This window comes from Microcebus murinus, chromosome 12, assembly GCF_040939455.1.
Source record: "Microcebus murinus isolate Inina chromosome 12, M.murinus_Inina_mat1.0, whole genome shotgun sequence".
Lineage (NCBI taxonomy): Eukaryota > Metazoa > Chordata > Mammalia > Primates > Cheirogaleidae > Microcebus > Microcebus murinus.
Window position 1 is genome coordinate 6,872,791 of NC_134115.1, and position 25,307 is coordinate 6,898,097.

Here is a 25,307-nt window from a genome sequence, read left to right on the forward strand (position 1 = left end):
GGAGACACACTTGGCACCCTTTCCCCCCAAACCTGTACTCTGGTCCCCTGGTCAGAGTGGTGGCCCTGCCAATCTCAGATGCACCGTTTGAGAATCACACTCTTCCCTTTTCTTGAAGATTAATGCATGTTCGCAGCTGGATAGCTCTATTATACCGTCCTTTACAGTCCCAGAAGCCCAACAGCCTGCCTTCATTTCGTTTTCTCTCTTTCCCTATTCAGGCTGAGCTGGCAGAGTTGCTGGTGAGCTGGTTAATAGTTTCCACTCACACCCATACTAATCTCTTTTATCAAAGCGTGTTCTTCCTAGAACACGCTTTCTCGTTTTTTGCTATATAGGCAGGCTGAATATATTCCAAGTCTTTAAAGTTCTGGTTCCTTTTTGCTTAATAGTTCCTTCTCTTTCATATTTTACCATAAGCAACAAGGGAAAATCAGGTCACACTTCTGTCACTTTGTATAGAAATCTCATCTGAATATTTCTGCACTTAAATCACTTACAATTTCTACATTCCACAATACACTAGAACGCAATTTGGGCAAGTTCTTTGCCACTGCATAGTAAAATTCCAGTTTCCATTCCTCATTTCTCTCTGAGACCTTACCAGAATCACCTCTAACATCTGAATTCTTATCAACAATCTTTTAAAGGCAATTCAGGCTTTTTTTAAACATGTGCCTCTTTTATCCTCTACCAGTTACCCAGTTCCAAGCACCACTTCTACATTTTTAAGCTTATTATAAAGCACCCCACTCCTGGGCCCAACATTTGTATTAGTTCAATAGAACTGACATAAGGAAACACAAGACTGGGTGCCTGAAGCATAGAACATTTATTTTCTCACAGTTCTGGGAGTTGAAGTCCCAGAACAAGGTGTCAGCAGGTTTGGTTTCTATTAAAGCCTCTCTCCTTGGCTACCTTCTCACTGTGTCCTAAGATGGCACCTTCTTCGTGCATGTACTTTCCTAGTGTCTCTCCTTATAAGGACACCAGTCATACTGGATTAAGGCCATACCCTTAGGACCTCATTTTAACTCTATCACTTTAAATGTCCTATATCCAAATGCAGTCATATTGGAGAATAGGGCTTATACACATGAATTGGGATGGGGAGGGGCACAATTTGGTCTATTACACTGCCTTCTGGACCTCCTAAATTCATGTCCAGTCATCAACTCCTGTCATAAGAAGTGTTCTGACCATTCCTTTCCTTTCCCTGTAAGTGTGAAGATGACAGAAATCACTAGTAAATGTTCCACTTTCCTGATAAGGAATGAAGAAAAAAAAAGTTGCTTTCTTTCACTGATCATGAGATATCTGATTTTTGCTTTATCTTCTACATTATAGTGCTCTGTGTTATGTGGCCTTTTGTTTTAATAAACTGCTTCTCTACAAAACTGCATACCTGACTATGTACCTCATTCACTGATCTGTTGAGGAGAACCCCAAGGATTCAACCTCTTGGGAGACATGGAGGAATTACTCTATTCATTTATTATGGACTATTGTCCTGTGAGTGACATTAACATGGTCTTCAACTTTACCCTTCCTGAGTCCTCCAGTGTCTGTGGTGAGTGACATTAGCCACACACTCAGCCTCCCTAATACCAGATTGAAGGGCATTTATTCTTACCCCTGTCCCCAAGCCCTTTCATCTTAGCTATGCCCACATTCCAGTGATCCAGCCCAAGTGTCAGGCCCTTAGTCCTCCAATCAGGGGGTAAGGTTCTGAGGCCACTTGCTCTTATGTCCAGCCCAAGGCACTGCCCCTTTAGCCATGACCCCTCCTTATTCATGCTCCTCAGAGCCCAAATGTCCCAGATTCTGACAAATGGCTACGTCAGGACTATCCTTTGCCCTGTGCCTTTGGCCCCAAGTGTTCATGGCAGGGTTAATCTCCCTAGGCCCTAGAACCATTACTGGCTCAGAGAAGTTTTTCAGCAGAACGAAAGGAAAGAGGTTTTAGTTTTGTGAAATCAGAAAGTTTTGGGAGGATTGATAAAAGTAGAAGGACAGATAGGGTCACTGGCCCCAACACCTTAGCTGGAGATATCCAGTCTTTAGTGATCTCCTTATCAGCTTTGGCAGGGACAGCCTGAGATTACCTGAGGACAGCCCTCATTGACACATTTCCACTAAAGCCCTTTTGCTTCAGCTGCTTCTCCCATGGCCAGAGCTGAAAGTCACAGGCAAGTTTATGTGTGTGCATGTACACATGTGTGTGGTGTGGGGTCATCTCACACCAGCAGTTTAAGAAATTTCTACTGAGGATATAAATAGAAATAATAACCATTCCTGCATATGAATTGACCTTTTACGTCAAAGTGTTTTCCCATAAATGGAAGTTTCTATGGCCATTTGCCCAAAATAGATCAAATAAGTGATATATAAATCAAAAACAATGTAAAAACTGAACTTATGTTTTAATGATGTCTCTGCTAGATAAATCTGAAACCTCTATTTTACATAAAAACAGTGATGAAAGAAGGGGAAATGAACCATTTTGATTGGGTTAATAGAAAAACCACAACAGAAATGAACATTAGTGCTTTATGGAAAGAGGAAATCTATACCTAACACTACTACACAATATTTAGCTATAGGTCTTTGGAAAAGAAAAACCAAATCATCAAAATACACATTCTTCATGGTCACTCTGTCTGAACTCTGGAAATATAATAGTCCTGGCTGTGATACCTAAAAGGAGCACAAAATGACTGTTTTAAATGGAGCACAGCAATAACTTTCACAAGGTATTGTCCTTTTGTTTGGAATAAAATTAGTGACTCCAATTTTGGTAACATTAGACTAGGAAAAAATATTCAGGAATAATGTTAATAAAGAATGTTCTAAGTCAATAAAAAAACTGTAAAACACTACTGAAGCATACAAAAATGACCTGAATAAATAGTCATCTTCTCTTCTTGGTTACAACATCTCACTATAGCACCGATGTGAGTCTCACTAACTTTATAATTTACAAAGTTATGTAATCCCATTAAAAGTTCCAATGAGTTTTCTTCATTGAGCTAGATCAACTACAAGTTAATCCTAAAATTCATGTGGAAAAATTATACATAAGAATTGCTATGGAAACACTGCACAGGAAGTGCTCGAGGGGGACAAGCCCATCCAGATACGAAAACACCTTACAAAGCCTCTATAATTTGAACATTGTGGTTTTAGCACATGAATAGATCAATGGAACATAATAAAGTAACATTAGACCAAAAACATTTTTTTTAAAAGTAGCATTTCAGAAAGGTGGAAAATCAAATAACTGAAAAATATTCTTTTAATAAATGGGACATTAGTGAGCCATTTGGAAATTGATAAAATTCTATTCTTCACATAATACATAATTCTAATGAATCAGATATTTAAATAAGAAAAAAAAAAGGGCATCTTTAGCCTGGTGTAGCCACAGGCTTTCTAATTGTGACTTAAAATCCAGAGATCAAGACTTATGTGCACATATAGAAGTAAAACTCAATGGAAATCAAGCAAGTAGGAGGGGGGAGCAGGGGATGGGTAAATTCACACCTAACAGGTACAGTGCACACTATCTGGGTGATGGGCACACTTATAACTTTGACTAAAACTGTACAAAAGCAGTTTATGTAACCAAAATGTTTGTACCCCTGTAATATTCTAAAAATGTAAAAAGGGAAGAAAGAAAAAAATCCAGAGCCAATAAAAAATTAATAAATGTTATTTACAAATAACAAAAAAACCTTTTGCATGGCTAAAGAATACCATCAGCAATATCTAGAGGCAAATGACTATGAGAACATACATATCAACATATAAATCAACATATTTCACTCATAAAGGGTTAATCATCATTTTATTGATGTTTTAAAATTTGAAGGAAAAAGACCAGAAAACCTATAGGAAAGTGGGCAAAAGACATGAACACACTCTTTACCAAAAGAGGTCTAAACATATGAAAAGATGTTCAGCTTTACTCATGGTAAGAGAAATGTAAATTACAACTACACTGAGATACCAGTTCTCACCCATTAGAATGCCAAAAATTCAAAAGTTTGATAGTACTATGTATTGATCAGACTGTGGGGAAACAGGCATTTTCGTACATTGTTGGTGGGACTGCAAAATGGTATAAACCCCATAGAGGGAAATAACAATACTTAATAAAGTTACATATACACAGACTATTGACATAGCAAACACACTTTTAAGAATTTATCCTGAAGAGTCACCTCCAATTATATCACTATATGAGTGTCACCTCCAAATATATGCACATGGTTATTGATGAAAACATTATTTACAGTTGCAAAATATTGGAAACTACTTGCATAGTCAAAGCATAGGAAATTGATTAAATAACACATGATGGAGTAAAACCCACCTGTGAAAAGAATGAGGAAGGAGATACCAACAAACTCTTTTGGGTTGTTTTTAGGAAATGTTAAGTGAAAAGTGCAAAAGGCATACATAGGGAAAATAATGAACATACCTCAGTGTCTGGCAGGGCTTGTTATGTATGTGTGTATTAGTATTACAAACAATCCAAAACTCTCTAGTATGTTTGTATATTGTAGCAGCCTGGGCAAAGCAATCCTGAAACTATTTTATATGCATTACGTAGGATTGGGCACATGAGTACATGTGTCCGTGTTAGTAGGAGCCAGGGTTCTCACTGTGCAAGGAAAGTCCTACACAGGAGGAATGGGGCAAAGCAAGAAAGCAGCTCGAGAGAATGGACTGTAAAGGGAAGTACTGGTGTGAACTTTTGATTCCTGAGATGTGTAGTTGTGTGTCCATGCATGTTTATGTGCACATGCATGTTTGTGTGCATGTATATGTTTATGTGTGTATATCTGTGTGTATGTGTATGTACACATATGTATTTTCTAGGTCTGTCCACTGAAAAGACAAAGAAGCAAGGATACTGCAGTAGCAGGTAGCAGTGCCCAGATCTTAGTGCTTGACACCATTTTCCATTGATGGAAACCAGGACTTCTTGGAGAAGTGGCTGCTTCCAGGACTAGGGTTTGGTCCTGGAAGATCTTGTCATGCCAGAAAGTAAGGAAGTGCTTAAGGGAAAAAACCAAAAAACAAACAATGGAACATGCCACTAGGATAGAAGAGCCAATTTGAAGAGACTCCCACCCATTGGCCAAATCTGGGACAGCGAGCACCAAACTAAGTACACCGATGACTTATAAACCATTGAAAAAATAGAACCTTATGAGTCTATACCAATAGTAAATGTATAAATACATGAAGTCTATTCTTACAGTAGGATGCCAGGGCCAACTGGTAACTTTATGTTTCCCTCCTAATGTTATCATCTTACACAACCATGGTACATTTCTCAAAGTGGATAAATTAACATTGGGATAACCTATTAATTGAACTACAGACCTTAGTTGAATTTTCTAGTAGTTTTTCCCATATTTTTACACTATTCCCCTTCTGATCTAAGATCCAATCTAGGATCCCATGTTGAATTTAGTGGTCACATGTCTTTAATCTCCTCCATTCTGTGACAGTTTCTCAGTCCTTCTTTTCTTTTATGATTATGATCTTGACACTTGAAGAGAACTGGCCAGAAATTTTACAGAATGTCTCTCAATTTGGAATTGTCTCATGTTTTCTTAATTTGGTGTTACTGACTTTTTGGACAAGTACCACAAAGGTGAAGTATCTTCATTGTATCTTACCAGGGGTGCCTGATGCCAACATGACTTTTCCTGGAGATGTTAACCTTGACCACTTGGTGAAAGTCGAGTCTGCTAGGTGTCTGTCTATAAAGTTACATTTATCTCTTTCCATTCTCTACTTTTAGAAGTAATCACTTCTCACAGTTCTGGAAGGTGGGGGTGGGGGCGCAGGGAAGAAGTAATCGCCAAGTCCAACCTGTATGCCAAGGGAGGGAAGTTAAGTTCTATCTTCTGGAAAAAGGATTATCAAAGCATTTGTGAACACAATATTTAGACCACCTTAGTAGTTAATAAATATTTGGGGGAAGATGCTTTGAGGATATGTAAATATCCTCTTTCTCTTTAATGTTTTGCCCACTAATTTCGGCATTCATTGGTGACCCTTTCCTGCAGCAATTATTACTGTACTGTACTAGTGGTGATTTATATTTCTTATATTCTTTTTCTCTTTATTATTTGGAATTCTTCTGAAGATATGTTTCTTCTCTCCTGTTTATTTCTACATTCATTCATTTATATCAGTATAGACTCATTGCTACTTACTCATTGGGTTACAACTTAACACTATCATTATATATTTTGTTATTCATTTTTTTCCAGCTTTAGCCATTTGGAACTATCCTTAATTTCCACACTGGAAGATGCTCCAAGCACATCTTGTATTTTTCCTGTCCCAGCCCTTGAATCAGGCTTCCCTGGCTCCTTTAATTGAAGTATGGTATTTAAAATCTAAGGTGTGAACATTAGATATCCTTCTAATACCCCGCCAGGACACAGCTAGAAAATAGGTGTATAATTTAGTGACCCTTGTACACACACATATCTATTTATTTCTGTAAACATCTACCTTCACATATATTAAAATAAACCTATCTTTGTACTATCTTCGACTCTAATCTACACCACAGGATTCATTCTAGCTTTGATCCTCCCTTTTTTATTTATAGCTGATTTCTCTGATAGTGCCTTTTATTTTTTTCTTTCTTAGCCGTTCACTCTTTTAGTGGTTTTCTTTTGTTACAACTTTATGAGAACATAATTCACATACCATGCAACTCACCCATTTAAAGTGTACATCTCAGTAGCTTTCAGTATACCCACAGAATTATGTAAACATTACAAAATCAATTTGGAATGTTTTCATCACCTACAAAGAAACTGTCACCTCCCATTTCCCTCATTCCCCAGCCTTTGGCAACCACTCTCTATAGAATTTCTTATTCTGGACATTTTATGTAAGTAGAATTGTGCAGTATTTTTGACCATTTACTTTGGATATCTTCTACACAGGTGCTGCTATAAGTGGAAGTGTTCCTTTTACGATCTTTCCTGTTGAGTCTCCCTGAACTCAGAACAATAGGATATCCACATAAAAGAAAGGAAGATGATCAGGTTTTCAGATATATACCAACAACTTAGTTTAAGGTAGTCATCAAGATTGAACACAAAGTTGTTTCAGGCTCATTTATGTATAATCATGAACTCATGAGGTAGTGACTTCACAATAACATTTAAGACCCTTTTAACAATATATTTGACAACAACAGTTTATAGTAATTGCAAAAGCGACATGGTTAATGATAGTAAGTGGTGCCCACTTAGCCTCCTTTTTGTCCAAGCCAATTATTGAAGAAATAATTTATATTAATTTGTTTGACCTTAGACAATCAACTGCCTTTTTCTTGATTTTATGAGGAATCTAACTTATCCTAAAGCACTTATCCAAATACAAGAGGAGATATCAGACTGTACAAACTCTAATTTGTTCTTTCAGTGAATAATGTAAATCAATCTCATCTGGCATCATTGTAGTAAACAAGTTAAAGCTTACTACAAAGTTGATAGTAGAATTGTGATTACTAGGGGCTGGGTGTGGGGTATGGGGAGATGTTGATAAAAGGATACAAAATTTCAGTTACATAGGAAGAAAAAGTTCAAGAGACCTATTGTATAATATGGTGACTATGGGTAATACAGTTCATGTGTTGCTTAACTGTGGGGATATGTTCTGAGATATGTGTTCTGAGATATGTTGGTAGGTGTTTTTGTCATTGTGCAAACATCATAGTGTACTTACACACACCTAGATGGTATAGCCAACTACAAACTTAGTCTATATGATGTGGCCTATTGCTTCTAGGCTATGAACCTGTGCAGCAGGTTACCATACTGAATACTGTATGCAATTGGAACACAATAGTAAGTGTGCATCTAAACATAGAAAACGCACGTAAAAATATGGGATTATCCCATTCCAAGATATACTAGAAAAAAATAAGGGATTATACTCTTATAGGAACACCTTGATATATGCATTCCACAGTTGAAACACTGTTTTGTGGTACATGACTACACAATGCATTGTATCCTTGGAAATTACTAAAAGAGTAGATTTGAAGTGTTCTTGTCACAAAAAATAAGTATGTGAGGTAATGCATATGTTAAATAGCTTGATTTAGCACTTCCACAATATGTACATATTTCAAAATAACATGTTAGACAAGATAAATATATACAAATTTTAATTTGTCAATTAAACCCTAATACACAAAAATTTATTCCATAAGACTAGTCTCTAAATATTTTTGAAATGAAAGATGAGCTAAATCAGGAAGAAATGAATTTATGGATGAATCTATCACAATTTCATCTGGTAACATTTCTTTAAGTGTTTTAATAGAAGGGACCTTCTCTGTGTTCCAGAAGTGAGGGTGAAAGTCCCTAAAGATACTTAAGTTCCCTGTTGATATGATCTTACTGACTCTAATTAATAAGGTATCTGTGTAAAGGGTTTCTCTTAGTATGATTGAAAATAAATACATAATTCATGATGAAAAATAGCAAATGAAATAAAATATAAATCAGTATTCTTGTTTATAACTGTCTTGAACCAAGAGTCTTGTGTTGAGTAGTCTAATTCTATGAAACTGTCTACTTATGTTCTGATAGGACACTTGAAATCCTGATTCAGTTTCTTGCTATGGCCTGCTACTTACCATTTCTAATTAATGCTTTTAAAAACTTGTTCCAGATCCCTAAGCTGTAGCTTATGTCAGGGGTCTTTAGAAAAAAGTAAGGTAAAAAAGAGAAACTTAACCATGGATAAGACTAAATGCCTTGTTTTATTCATTATAACAATCAAAAATTCCAGAGTTGACAAAAGCAGACTTCTCTATTGAGGGATATCCCATAATAAGGACTTAGTTCATTATTACCTAAGAGTTATGGTATGGAATTATGGATACTGAAAACACTGCCAGTCTCCAGAGCTTTCAATTTATACTACAGTGGAATTATGATTATCTCCAATTGCTAGCCTATTTAAACCTAAAATTGGAATCTTATCTTTTTTTTAAATTTCAGCATAATATGGGGGTACAAATGTTAAGGTTACGTACATTCCTCTTGCCTGCCCTCCCCCCTCGAGTCAGAGCTTCAAGTGTGTCCATCCCCCAGACAGTGCACATTGCACTTGTTATGTATGTATATATCCATTGCCTCCTCCCCCCTTTCATCTGCCCGACACCCGATAAATATTTTTTTTTTATGTAAAAGTTATTTTAGTCAATTTTGGCCTTCTAATTGGGTCAAACTGTGAACCTTTCTTTCATTTTAATTTTTGTTTGTTTCCTCCCTCCATTTTTGTTTGCTGCTTGATATACTTAAGGGGGGTACTCTCTACTGTGCTGTTTCCACATGTCTTCCTCCACGGAGCTTCACACCAAAATTGTCGGGGTTAGGAGCTTCCTCCATGGCAGTTGCTGCTTTATCCAGTTTAAGGATTCTGGGTTTAGGTTGGGTTTGAATTAGCCCCTTTGCTGTGCTACAGGGGTGCCATGAGTGTTTTTCCCTATAACCCTAAGGATCAGGACTTTTGCACTAACAGAGGCAGCGGTAGCAGAGTGGCACAGCAGACGAGTGCTGGGACTACAACCCAGAGGTCTATGGATTGAAACCGTCCTCTACTATGGCCCTGCCTTTTCTTGCCACATGCAGTTTTTTTAATTCCCCTCCCTTTCTCTTTGGAGGTTTTCTCAGAATATTTTGGATTTCTAGATGTGTAAAGTTGTACCTTTCAGTTTCTATCTTCATCCAAACAGTGTGGTACAGACCTTCTAGGTGTTTACAGGGAAAGTTGGGGACCTGGCGGCTCCTCTCATAGGCAGCTGCCTCCTATGGCACTTCTTGGGAATGCCAGACAACTCCCTGGGGTAGAGATCCACATCCAGGAAGGTTATTATGTCAGTGGCCCAGGTAGAATCCATCAAGCCCTGTGATTAAAAGATTAGCCCTTTTTAACCAGTAAGCAGCAGTGCTGATCAAAGCCCAGGTGCACTGACCAGAGGTTTTGCATTAGGAGAGCAGTTAGGTACTAAATCCTCTTAAAAGTGGGGTTTTTTTTAATCATCAGTGTCTGACCCAAGGGCTTACCTGGATGTGTTCCTCAGTACCTTCAGAGATCAGGAGATTGTGCAACAGCAGGGAGGAAAGCAGAAGCAGAGGAGTTGGGCAAGGACATTACCCTTGCATGAACAACTATTAGGCCTCACACCACACCTACCCACTTGCTTATTACTGTCTTCCTCTGCTGAGGTCACTTATTGGTGGAGATTCAAAAAGGACATGGATACCCTCATGGTTTTTGCCCATTTGGAGAGGTCTATCAACATATTTCTCCCTCAGATCTCCTTGTCACCAATTTTCTAAACAAGTACCTTCCAAGTCCCTGACCATCCAGCCAAATTGTGGACTAAGCCATGTATCAGTATAGAATTGCATGTCTGGCCATTTCTCCTCCTAGGCAAGGCATACAACTAGGTACAATGCCTGAAGTTCTACCCACTATGAAGCTATCCCTTCACCACTGTCCTTCAGAGATGTCTCAGAAGGGGTCACTACTACTATAGCTATCTACTTTTGGGTGGTACCTGCATATTATGCAGGACCTTGGGCATTAGAACTATTTTCTCATGTAACTCACTTGTGTCTTCAGGGCCTGCTCAAGCCTCGTCTCATATATACCACTCATATTTGATGATGGAGTGCTGCTGTGCACACCCAGTGTTATGGTTTGGCGGATGAGACAACATGTAGTTCACAATGGGAAGCTCAGATTGCATGGTAACTTAGTGGCCCATGGTTAAGTGCTTACTCTCTACTAAAGCTCCACAGCAAGCCGAAAGCTGTTTTCCCAACAGTTACTCACAAAGGATGGCAAGGAGTGGCAAGGATTTGCTCCAAATCCTGAGGGAGGGTCTGTTTTGTGATTCACCTAGAGGTTTGCCAAAGACTCCGTCTCTGTCACTGGCACTGCAGGCAGCACTGGATCTGCTGTATCAAATGGTCCAAGTGGCAGCAGGTAGGGACCAGTGTCCAGTATGTATGGACCAGTGTGATGTCTTGTGGAAGGGAAAGGCAGAGTCCCTGTGGACCAAATTATGACATAGGACTGGAGAATTGATATATCCTTGAGGTAGGACAGGTAAGGAGTACTGTGGGATTTTCCAGGTGAAAGCAAACTGCTTCTGATGGTCTTTACTAAGAAGTACTGAGCATTTTTCAGATCAATAATTACCAGGTACAAGGGGATGTGTTGATTTTCTCAAGCAATGAAACCACATTGGAAACAGTAGCTGCAACTGGAGTCACTACCTGGTTAAGTTTATATAATCTACTGTAGTCCTCCAGGATGCATCCACTTTTGGCACAGGCCACATAGGTAAGTTGAGTGGGGATGTGGCAGGAATCACCATGCCTGAATCCCTCAAGTCCTTTATGGTGGCACTAATCTTTGCAGTCCCTTCAGGAATATGGTGTTTCTTTTGGTTTGCTATTTTCGTAGGTAGAGGCAGTTCTAGTGGCTTCCACTTGGCCGTTGCTATCATAATAGCCCACTTCGCAGGTCAGGGTGCCAATGTGGAATTCTGCCAGTTGCTGAATATGTCTATTCCAGTGATGCCTTCTGGCAAGTATTTTTGCCGCCACTGCCTGTCCTGCTTAGCAGCCTTCTGGAACTGGGGAAATAGCCACAGGGTATGCTTTGGGATCCATTGGACTCACTGCGAAATGGGCCTGGGTTTAAAACTTCATTGATCACTTGACCTCCATAAAACTCTACTCTGACTGGTGGACCAAAGTGACATTTTCAAAATTTCTCCTGGAATTAATGTCAATTTGGATCCTGTATCCAGTAATCCCCAAAGGGTCTGATTACTTCCTTTCTCCAGTGTACCATCTCCTTGGTAAAGGGCTGTAATTTAGCATGGCTAGGAGAAAGATTAAAAGTATAAAGTTTGGCAGTTTAGTGGGATCCTTTCTCAAGGTGACCCACTTTCCCCTTCATTCAAAGGGTTCTGGGTCTATAAACCCAGATCCAGAACTAACTCAAGTCTGGAAATTGACTGAAGTTCACAATCCCATTTTGGTGACAAATTAGGCTTCTGTTCACTTGACCTAGAACTAGAATTTAGTAGATTGAACACATCTTTCTCTTCTAGGGACATATGATCAACTGTCCTATACTAGAGGCTTCTGCAAGCCAGACTAGTGTGATAAGTGCATTGACCTCACTCTTCATGGTATTGACCTCACTCTTCATTACAGGAAACACACTCACCTTGTCTTTAGCAATATAGTGCTACCACTTGGCTCCTGTCACCCTGGGATCTAGTTATTCCCATTATACTCAAGGATCCTAATTCAGTGGCAGCAGTCACAGGTAATTTCAGAACTACAAAGAGGAGCAGCCACAGAACTCTTCAGGGATGGTGCAGCTCTACTAACATATTTATTTCACACATCATGGTGAAAGGTGTGCCCTATGTACCCTTTCCTGGGTGAATAAGCAGGTCTTACATGATGAATCCACTCTTTCTTAGCCTATGGATACTTTCCTCTAGGGCAGGCATCCTCAAACTACAGCCCATGGGCCATATACGGCCCACTGAGGACATTTATCAGGCCCGCCGGGTATTTTTGCTGCCACTGCCTGTCCTGCTTAGCAGCTGACTCGTCCCGGGTCCACAGTGCGCATGTGTGGAATGTGCGCTGCACTCTCCAACAGCCCTCCAACTGTCTGAGGGACAGTGAACTGGCCCCTGTTTAAAAAGTTTGAGGACCCCTGCAGAGTATACTAAGGAAGTTCTGGCATTTCAACTTTATTTATTATAGATCACTTTTTGTTCCATGTTATAGCAAACCAAACAAGATCTTTCTACCCACTTGAGCTACAACACCCAGTCAATAATCTGCTTATTGGGCTTGTATCAAAAAATTAGGTCTGATATAATTTTATATTCCTTCTACCATTATCCCACAGTCTTAATATGCATCCCCACACATATTCCCTGAGTTTATGTCTGTATAAATTAGAAAAATCATGTGTCTCTTTTTGAGTATAGCGTATCTCCTGATGGGTCATACATTTTACCTCATCCTTTGGGGACTTCTGGGACTTGAGTCTAGTTATGAGGCAAGAAACGAGGAAAAGTGGTGGGACTGGGTTTTAAGAAGAAATAGGAGTATCTTGGAAACCAACCACTTTAGGAGAAGTCATTACAACTTTTAAAGGAAAAATCGGGTTAATCTCAGATTATCTCTACTGGCAAAAATCACAGCAGAATTTAAAGGTCTGGTATCTACAGCCATATCAGGATCTTCCCAAATATTTTCATTCCAATTTTCAGGATCCCATTCTTTCCCAATAAGTGCCCTCACTTTAACAGAAGACACTCTGTGAAGTTGGAAATTTAACTTGTGTTCTAATTCAGGCTGAATTACTCTAGGTTTCATTTTCAGAAAAATTACCACTGTGTGGCTACCAGGAGATAAAGGTTTCTTTCAGGGCAGACACAAATACTTTTAGGTCACATACGTGGAGTTTGAGCTGGGAAGTTGAAGACTTAAGCTCGTGCTTTTTTTTGTTCTGTTTTTTTCCCTCCACATTCTCCAGCACAGTTGGGAGCAACTAGCCATTTTCATTATATTGTTAATTAAGAAAGGCTCAATGTGAATTGGTTCTGGAGTTTCTGGAATTGATTCTCTAATCTCATTAAATCTTCAGATACTTAACCAGTGGTTTCCAGTGGTTAAAAAGGGTACTGAAAGTCCATGGCATGCTGTTTATGTGTATACTGAAAATATTATCATTGGATACATTTTTTTTATTTGAGACAGGGTCTTGTTCTGTCTCCCAGGCTAGAGTGCAGTGGCATCATCACAGTTCACTGCAACCTCAGACTCCTAGGTTCAAACAATCCTCCTGCTTTAGCCTCCCAAGTAGCTGGGACTAGAGACATGTGCCACCATGCCTGGCTAATTTTTCTATTCTTTTGTATAAATGGAGTTTCACTATTGGCCAGGCTGGTCTCAAACTCCTGGCCTCAAGTGACTCTCCTGCTTCAGCTTCCCAAAGTGCTAGGACTACAGGCATGTGCCACTGCACCTGGCCTGGATACTCTTAATCAAATATTTATAAGAGGCAAGGTTCTAAGTGACTGTATATTTGATACATTTATGTCAAAGATTTAAATCCTAAATGTTAAAGGCCCAAACAAAAGAATACATCTGGAGAAGCAACATTGTTTTTTATTAATTTAAAATGAAATCTCAAATGCAATAATAGAGTTCTCATATCAGGAAAGTTTTTGTCAACCCATAACCACCACTGCATCTTTCCAAAGGCAATCTGGATTCAGGCAAACAGCAGCAACAACATCAATAATAATAAACAGGTACAACAAAAAATCCTGGTGAGGGGAGAGAATCTGAGTTTGACATTTTCCACTTTATATTATTTAAAAGTGCATTTTTTAAGAAAAAGAAATGAGGGAGTATGACTCATTCATAGGAAAAATCTTAATGGAAATTTCCATGAGGTAGTCCAGGCATTAAACTTACTACACAGAGACTAAATAAACTGTGTTTAATATGCTCAAACAGCTAACCAAAACTTGAGACAAAGAATGAAAGTAAACCAGGAGAATGATGTCTCACAAATTTAAAATATTAATAAAGAGAAATTACCAAAAGGAATAAAAATAGAAATTCTTGATCTGAAAGTATAATAACTAAAATAAAAGAATCAGTAAAGGAATTCCACAGCAGATTTGATGAAACAGAATAAAGAATTGGCAAGCTTGAAAAAGAATTGACTGAGATTATCCAGACTGAGGTGCAGAAAGAGAAAAGAATGAATAATAATAAGCACAGCCTAAGTAACTTATGGGACACTATTAAGTATGGCAACATACATGTAATGTGAGTTCCTGAGGGAGAAAGGAGAAAATAAAGGGGAAAAAACATCTGAAGAAATAATGGCTCCAGACTCCCCAAATATTATGAAATCATGAATCTACACATCCAAGAAGCACAGTGAACTCCAACAAGGTAAGTTCAGTGACATCCACACTAAGACACTACAATCAATTGTCAAAAGTCCCTAAAGCAAAGGTGGCTCTTATAAGCAGCAAGATAGAGGGCAGTTCCATTACACACCTAAGTGTTGAAGGAAAAACCCATGGCGACCAAGATTTCTATACTCAGCAAAATTATTTGTCAAAAAATAAGGAGAGCAGTAACATAGGTAAGATGGCAGATTAGGAAGATCCAGGCCCTTGTCCTTGTACCAAAACATTGAATAAACAAGAATAGACTATGTTAAATAGCTTTATGGGAACTCTAGAAACTCTACAGCAACCAAGTGAATTCCCAGTTAAGAAAAAGACAGTGGGGGGGGGGGATGGCAGAGTAGAGGTAACTCCGGACTCCTGCTCCCAGAGAAGGAGACACAGATCTTGGTCTCCTACGCAGGAATGGATCTCCCCACTACAAGGACAGCGTTGAGAATCCGCAGAGGAGCAAGGTGGAACTCTCACAAAAGGATAAACAAGGTGATCAGGAAATAAGATCGCATTCTCTGGAGAGTGCAAAGCAAACAATAGGGTGCGTGGGAAGGCACCAGCCCACCGGGCCGGGTGGTGAAGTGGGATCAGACCCACAGGAGAACTCCTTGCTTCCCTATTGACCTTCACACCCACCCAGCCAGAGACCTGTCTGAAACTGGTGGAAAATCGCAGCAGAAGAAGAGGGTGCTGGAGAGTGCGGTTGATGGTGAAAGGCGGCGGCAGTGTGGTCCCCCTGAGCCCCATGCTAGGACGGCTCCAAGATGGGAGGAAACTGATCCGTGTGGACTGGGGAGGCGGTTAGAGGTCTTGCCTCTGGTAACCAGGGAGACTAAGCGGGGGCTCTAAGTTGGAACTGCCCCCTGTGAATAAAACCGCACAGGGTGGGTCAGTAAAAGCGTGGGCTCCGACTGAACAGGCGGTCGGGCAGGTGGCGTGGAGGAACCTACAGGGCGTCCTATTGACCCAGGCTCCCAACCCAGCACTAGCTGCACCCTAATCAGTCGCCCCCAGTACTGGTGCCCTACGAGTGGGCTAGCGATCACCATTGAGGGGGTCCACAGCCCAGCCATCAGCGGGTAAGTCCCCCGCCCCTGCCCAGCCTAGAGTCTCTCCTGGCAAAATCCTGCCCCTACACAATCTGTGATCGGCTAGTCAGGCCTGGCTCCATCAACAAACTACAGAGAAGTCTTAACAGTCGAAGGGAGTTACAGCCACTGGGGTGCAGGGTGTGCAGGGAAGATTGGGGAGATACTGTCTCCCCTCAGCCCACATCTCTCTTGCTGAAAGTGGTAGGCTCCACCCCTGGAGGTGGGGCGAGACAAGAAAACCCACTTTCCCCAAAAGCAACCTCTGTCAGGGGAACCTTCCAAGTGTGGTGGAAGAGCTCCCCCCAGTGGTTGATTAAGAAACTACAAAAAGTAGACGACTGAGCTCTAGCAATTGACCCAGATGGGGAGGGCCCAATGCAACTCAAAAAATCAAATCGAAAATACTCCCCCTAGGAGATACACCGGCTCTCAAGAAATGGAGTCTGAACAAACCCAAGACACTAAAATAACAGAAGAAGAATTCTAAAATTGGATTGTAGAAAACCTCAATGAAATGCAAGAAAAAATGGATAACCAACACAAAGAAACTACAAAGAAGATACAAGAATTGGAACAAAGATTCACTAAGGAGATCGACATCTTCAAGAAGAATCAAGCAGACATCCTCGAAATGAAGAATTTATTCAGGGAAATTCAAAACACTGTGCAAAGCCTCAAAAATGGGGTGGACCAAACAGAAGAAAGAATCTCAGAGCTGGAAGACAACTCATTCAAATCAAATAAGTTAATCACAGAGTTAGAGCAAAAAAATAAGACACATGACCAAAGCTTACAAGAATTGTGGGATTATACGAAGAAAAATAACCTGTGGGTCCACTGGATTCCGGAAAAGGAGGAAGAAAAAACACAAGGGTTAGATAAGCTTTTTGAAGAAATAATTGAGGAAAACTTCCGAGGTCTAAACAGTAACCTAGAATTAGAAATACAAGAAGACAAAAGGACTCCTGGGAGATACAATCCAAACAGGAAAACACAACGCCATGTAGTCACCAGACTGACCAAAATATCAACAAAAGAGACCCTCCTAGAAGCTGTTAGGCACAGGAAGGAAGTTATATACAAAGGAAAACCGATGCAAATAGCGCCAGATTTCTCAACTGAAACAATACAAGCAAGGAGGGAATGGGGACCCACTCTCACTATTTTAAAACAAAATAACGCCCAGCCTAGAATCTTGTACCCTGCAAAACTAAGCTTTATTTATGAAGGAGAAATTAAGATATTCTCAGATAAGCAAAGCCTCAGAGAATTCACCAAGACAAGACCAGCCCTATAAGAAGTACTCAAAACAGTGTTACGCACGGAACACCATAATAAAAACTCACGAATATAAAAACAACCAAAACCCAAAGATAAAGGGCAAAATATTACAAAGCCTCAAGAGAGAAATCAAAGCAACAACATCCAAGCCAACAGAATGAACAGTAATCTACCTTACCTATCAGTTCTCTCAATAAATGTGAATGGCTTAAACTCTCCACTCAAGAGACATAGGCTAGCAGAATGGATAAGAAAATACAGGCCAAGTATATGCTGTCTTCAGAAAACACATCTAACCTGCAAGAATGCATATAGACTAAAAATAAAAGTGTGGAGATCAGTATTCCAAGAAAGTGGAAGCCAAAAGAAGGCTGGGGTGACAGTTCTAATTTCAGACGATTTAGTTTATAAACCAACAAAAGTAGTGAAAGACAAAGATGGTCATTATATAATGGTGAAGTGCACACTTCAACAAGAACAGATAACAATTTTAAATATATATGCACCCAACTTAGGTGCACACAGATTCATAAAGCAAACCTTAATGGAGCTAAGCAAATGGATTAATAGCAACTCCATAATCACCGGACATTTCAACACCCCACTGACGGCACAAGACAGATCCTCCAAACAGAGAATTAAGAAAGAAATAATGGACTTAAACAAAACTCTAGAACAATTGGGTCTGACTGACATTTACAGGATATGCTACCCAAAATCCACTGAATATACGTTCTTCTCATCAGCTCATGGGACATTCTCTAAGATTGACCATATCCTAGGACACAAAGTAAATCTCAAGAAATTTTAAAAAATAGAAATCATACCATGTATCTTCTCAGATCACAGTGGAATAAAAGTAGAAACCAACCCTAACAGAAACTCACATTTCTACACAAAAACATGGAAATTAAACAACCTCCTACTAAATGATTACTTCATAAATGAGGAAATCAAGATGGAAATAAAAAAATTCTATGAAGAGAATGACAATGGAGAGACAAGTTATCAACTCCTCTGGGACACAGCTAAAGCAGTTCTGAGAGGAAAGTTTATCTCCATAAAGGCCTATAACCAAAAACAAAAAGATCACAAATAGACAATCTAATGAAATGACTCAAAGAGCTGGAAAGCGAAGAACAGACTAAGCCCAAACCCAGCAGAAGAAGTGAAATCAACAAGATCAAATCAGAACTAAATGAAATTGACAACAGGGAAGCTATTCAGGAGATTAATAAAATAAAAAGTTGGTTCTTCGATAAATAAACAAAATTGACACGCCATTGGCTAGGCTAATGAAAAGCAGAAAAGAGAAATCTCTAATGAGCTCCATCAGGAACAAAAAAGGAGATATCACAACTGATCCCAAAGAAATACAAGATATAATTTATGAATACTACAAAAATCTTTATGCACACAAACTGGAAAATGTGGAGGAAATGGACAAATTTCTAGAAACACACAGCCTCCCTAGGCTCAACCAGGAAGAAATAGATTTCCTGAACAGACCAATCTCAAGAGTTAAAATAGAAACAGCAATTAAAAATCTCCCTAAAAAGAAAAGTCCCGGACCAGATGGTTTCACACCTGAATTTTACCACACTTACAAAGAAGAACTAGTACCTATCTTGCAGAAACTATTCCACAACATTGAGAAGAACGGAAACCTCCCCAACACCTTTTATGAAGCGAATATTACTCTGATACCAAAACCAGGAAAGGATGCAACAAAAAATAAAACTGCAGACCAATATCCCTAATGAATATACATGCAAATATTTCAACAAAATCCTAGTTAACCGAATCCAGACACTTATCAAAAAAATAATCCATCACGACCAAGTGGGCTTCATCCCAGGGATGCAGGGATGGTTCAACATACGTAAATCTATAAATGCAATTCACCACATAAACAGAAGCAAAAACAAAGACCACATGATTCTTTCAATAGATTCAGAAAAAGCTTTTTACAAAATTCAACACCCTTTCATGATACGAACACTTAATAAAATAGGCATAGAAGGAACATACCTAAAACTGATACAAGCCATATATGACAGACCCATAGCCAACATCATCATGAATGGGGAAAAATTGAAAGCATTCCCACTTAGAACTAGAACCAGGCAAGGCTTCCCACTATCTCCACTTCTATTCAACATAGTGCTGGAAAATCCTGGCTACAGCAATCAAACAGGGAAGTGGAATTAAAGGTATCCGAATAGGGGCAGAAGAGATCAAACTTTCAGTGTTTGCTGATGATATGATATTATATCTAGAAAACCCCAAAGATTCAACCAAGAAACTCCTGGAACTGATCAATGAATTTAGTAAAGTCTCAGGATACAAAATCAATACACAGAAATCAGAGACATTCATATATGCCAACAACAATCTAATTGAGAACCAAATCAAAGATTCAATTCCCTTCACAATAGCAACAAAGAAATTAAAGTACCTAGGAATATACTTAACCAAGGAGGTAATAGACCTCTACAGGGAGAACTATGAAACACTGAGGAAGGAAATAGCAGAGGATGTAAACAGATGGAAATCCATACCATGCTCGTGGGTTGGTAGACTCAACATCATTAAAATGTCTATACTACCCAAACTGATCTACAGATTCAATGCAATACCTATTAAAATCCCATATGCATTCTTCACAAATATAGAAAAAATAATTTTACGCTTCGTATGGAATCAAAGAAGACCCCGAATATCAAAAGCAATTCTAGGCAACAAAAACAAAATGGGAGGTATTAATATGCCAGATATCAAACTATACTACAAAATTAAATCAATCTGGTATTGGCACAAAAATAGGAATATTGACCAGTGGAACAGATCTGAGAACCCTGATATAAAACCATCCTCACATAGCCATCTAATCTTTGACAAAGCAGACAAAAACATATGCTGGGGAAAAGAATCCCTTTTCAATAAATGGTGCTGGGAAAACTGGATAGCCACTTGTAGAAGGCTAAAGCAGGACCCACACCTTTCACCTCTCACAAAAATAAACTCATGCTGGATAACAGACTTAAACCTAAGGTATGAAACTATTAGAATTCTAGAGGAAAATGTTGGAAACACTATCCTAGACATTGGCCTAGGGAAAGAATTTATGAAGAAGTCCCCAAAGTCAATCACAGCAGCAACAAAAATAAATAAATGGGACATGATCAAACTAAAAAGCTTCTGCACAGCCAAAGAAATAGTCATGAAAGTAAACAGACAACCTACAGAATGGGAGAAAATTTTTGCATCCTATGCATCTGATAAGGGGCTGATATCTAAAATATACTTATAACTCACAAAAATCAGCAAGAAAAAAATCAAATAATCCTATTAAAAAGTGGGCAAAGGACTTGAAACTTTTATAAAGAAGACAGAAGAATGGCCAACAAAAATATGAAAACATGCTCAACATCTCTAATCATCAGGGAAATGCAAATCAAAACCACAATGAGATATCACTTAACTCCAGTGAGATGGCCTTTATCAAAAAGTCTCCAAACACTAAATGCTGGTGTGGATGAGGAGAGAGAGGAACAGTCCTGCACTGCTGGTGGGACTGCAAACTAGTTCAACCTCTGTGTAAAGCAATATGGAGATACCTTAAAGCCATACAAGTGGATCTACCGTTTGATCCAGCAATCCCATTACTGGGCATTTACCCAAAAGATCCAATGACACTCTACAAAAAGGACACCTGCACCTGAATGTTTATAGCAGCACAATTCATAATTCAAGGCTGTGGAAACAGCCCAAGTGCCCATCAATCCAAGAATGGATTAATAAAATGTGGTATATGTATACCGTGGAGCACTATTCAGCTCTAAGAAACAACGGTGATATAGCACATCTTATATTTTCCTGGTTAGAGCTGGAACCCATACTACTAAGTGAAGTATCCCAAGAACGGGAAAACAAGCAACATATATACTCACCAGCAAACTGGTATGAACTGAGCAGCACCTAAGTGGACACATAGGTACTACAGTAATTGGGTATTGGGCTGGTGGGAGGGGGGTGGGTAGTGGGTATATACATACATAATGAGTGAGATGTGCACCATCTGGGGGATGGTCACGCTGGAAACTCAGACTTGTGAGGGAAGGGGGGAAGGGATTTTTTGAAACCTTAAAATTTGTACCCCCATAATATGTCAAAAGAAAAAAATAAAAGAAAAAGACAGTCAAATTTGAATAGAAAATTTCATGACAATTTGGTCACCCTGCCCTACTTGTTTATGGCATGGTACAAGGCAGTTAACCTAACTGCTACTTCCTCCCTCATGACCGAAGGAAAAGAGTGGAACTTATTTGCAACTTTCTGCCTTCTCAGGAGGTTGTGTGAGGGACTGGTTTCTTTCTAACTTGAATCAGAGCTTAGATGGGAAGGGTGGCATTTTAGATATCAGATTTGTGTTGGCTGAAAGTAGTATGCACATGGTGCATTAAAGCTGCCAGAGAACTGCAGACCCATAGGTACCTGGGGCCAGAAATACAGAAAGATGAATACAATAAAACATTCAAATTGTTGAATTGTAAAAGGTTCAACAAAACAGTTGTGAGACTCTTAGAGAAATTAAGGCATTTAAAGGCATCCAAGTGTAGAGGGGAATTAAGCGAATAGCACACACAGAGGCCTAAGGAAGATTTATTTGCAGAAAAGAACTGAGATGACCTTAAGTGTTTCTACTGGGCTGATTAGTAAATGTTTTCCACAGCACAAATCCAGTCTGCAAAGACTGGGAAAAGTGGCTGTTTTCCAAATGTTCAAATTTCAACAAAAGATTACAAAGCATACAAAAAAACAGAGAAATATGGCCCATTCAAAGGAACAAAATTAATCTACATAAAGCAACCCTGAAGAAACACAGGCTTTAGAGTTACTACACAAAGCTCTTAAATATATTCAAGACCTAAAGGAGAACCTGGATAAAGAATTAAAGGAAATCAAGAAAATCATATGTGAACATATGAGACTATCAACAAAGAGAAATTATTAAAATGAACCAAACAGAAATTCTGGGACTGAAACATACAGCAATGGAATTGAAAAATTCATTGGAGGGGTTCAACAGGAACTCAAACAAGCAGAAGAAGGAATCAGTAAACCTGAACACAGATCATTTGAAATTACTAAGTCTGAGGAGGAAAAAGAGTGAAGAAATATGAACAGAGCCTAAGGGACTCATGCGACAATATAAAGATTAACATATGCATTATAGCAATACCAAAAGTAGAAGAGAGAGAAAGGGGCAGAGAGCTTATTTGAAGAAATAGTGGCCAAAAATTTTCCAGACTTAGTGAAAGATATGGATATATAAATATAAGCTCAATGAATTCCAAGTAGAATAAACCTAAAGAGACCAACACCAACTCACACAAAAATCAAACTGGTAAAAGTCAAAGATAGAATTTTGAAAGCAGCAAAAAAAAATCTGTCATCTACAAGGGATCTTCAATAATAATATCAGCAGATTTCTTAGCAGAAACTTTGCAGTCCACTAGGTTGTGGGATGATACATTTAAAGTGCTGGAAAAAAAATGACAACTGAGAATTTGACATCCAGCAAACTATCCTTTAAAATGAGAGGCATCAAGACAGTCTTGGATAAACTAAAGCTGATGGAGTTCATTACCACTGGACCTACCATACAAGAAATGCTAAAGGAGTCCTTCTAGTTGAAATGAAAGGATGTTTACCAATAACTGAAAGCCTTAAGAAAATACAAAGTTCTCAGGTAAAGTATATACATGGAACAAAATAAAAATTGTTTTATTATAATTTGAGTTTATAATTCCACTTTTTATTTTGTTACAGGAATCAAAAGAAAAAAGTATAAAATATTGCAAATCTATATTAATGAGTACCTAATACATAACATATAATTTGTAATATTAATAAGATAATTAACTTATTAACTGGGGACTGTAAAGAAGTGGAGTTTTTGTACCTGATTGAAGTTGTCAGTTTAAAACACATTATTAAAAATTTAGAACATTGTACATAATCTCCACAGTAACTAAAAGGAAAATATCTAAATCTAAAGAGTATACATAAAAGAGAATGAAAAGGGAATTAAAACATGTCACTAAAAAACATCAACTAAACACAAAAGAAGACAGTAAAAAATATGAAGGACAAAAAGAAGTTGTAAGATATACAGAAATTAACAAAATGGCAATATTAATTCCTTCTCTATCAGTAAATGTAAATGGATTAAACTGCCCAATCAAAATACATAGATTGGCAGGATGGTTTTATTTATTCATTTTTTGAGACAGAATCTCACTCTGTTGCCGTGAGTAAAATGCCGTGGCATAAACCTAGCTCACAGCAACCTCAAACTCCTGGGCTCAAGCAATCCTTCTGCCTCAGCCTCCCGAGTAGCTGAGACTACAGGCATGTACCATGATGCCTGGCAAATATTTCTGTTTTTAGTAGAGACTGGGCTTCACTCTTGCTCAGGCTGGTCTTGAACTCCTGAGCTCAAACAATCCTCCTGCCTAGGTTTCCCAGAGTGATTACAGGTGTGAGCTACTGTACCCGGCCTGGCAGAATGATTTTAAAAACAGATCCAACTATATGCTATCTGCCAGACTCACTTTAGATCTATAGACACACATTGCTTGAAAGTGCAAGGATGGATATAGATATTTCATGCAAATAGTAACCAAAAGAAAGCAGGGGTGGCTATGCCAATATTAGACAAAAACTGTTACAAGAGACAAGGAGGGACATTATATAATGATAAAAGGGTCAATTCACCAAGAAGATATAACAGGTATAAACATATATGCACCAAATAACAGATCTCCTGAACAGATAAAGCAAACATTGACAGAATTGAAGGAAAAAATAAACAGCTCTACAGTAAGAGTTGGAGACTTCAATACACTACATTCAGTAATGTAAAGAACACCTGTTAGAAGATCAGTAAAGACAGAGGAAATGAAGAACAATGTAAACCTATTGGATCTAACTGACATAGAACACACCACCCAATAATAGCAAATTACAAATTTCTAAGCATACATGGAACATCTTCAGGATAGACCATGTTATTAGACCATAAAATGAGTCTTAATAAATATAAAACGACTAAAATCATATAAGGTTTTTTTTTCAATCACAATAGAACTAGATAGAAATAAGCAACAGAAGGGAAACTGGAACGTTTACAAATATGTGGACTTAAATAAGACACTCTAAAACAATGAATAGGTCAAAGAAGAAATAAGATGAATTATAAAATACCTTGAGATGAATGCAAACAAAAACAAAACTTACCAAAATTTATGGGATGCAGCAAAACAGGGAAATTCATAGTTGTAAAGCATTATATGATAAAAGAAAGATCTCCAATATCAACAACCTAACTTTATACCATAAGGAACTAGAAAAGGAAGAATAAAGTCAAAAGTAGCAGAAAGAAGTAAATAATAAGGATTAAAGCACAGATAAACAAAAGAGAGAACAGAAAAACAATAAAGAAAATCAATCAAATCAAGAGTTTGTTAACATGTCAACACCACCCAAAGCGATCTAATACAGATTCAATGCAATCCCTATCAAAAACCTAACAACATAAAAATCATTTGGTAAATGTAAATAAAAACCACAGTGAGATACCCACTGGGATAGCTACTATCAAAGAAGCAGAAAGACCAGCTACTGGTGAGGATATGGAGAAACTGGAACCCTAGTGCAATGTTGGTTACAATGCCAAATGCAGGTATAGAAAACAGTATGGTGGTTCCTCAAAATATAAAAATAGGATTACTATGTCCTACAATTCCACTTCTCAATATCTGTCCCCGGAAAAA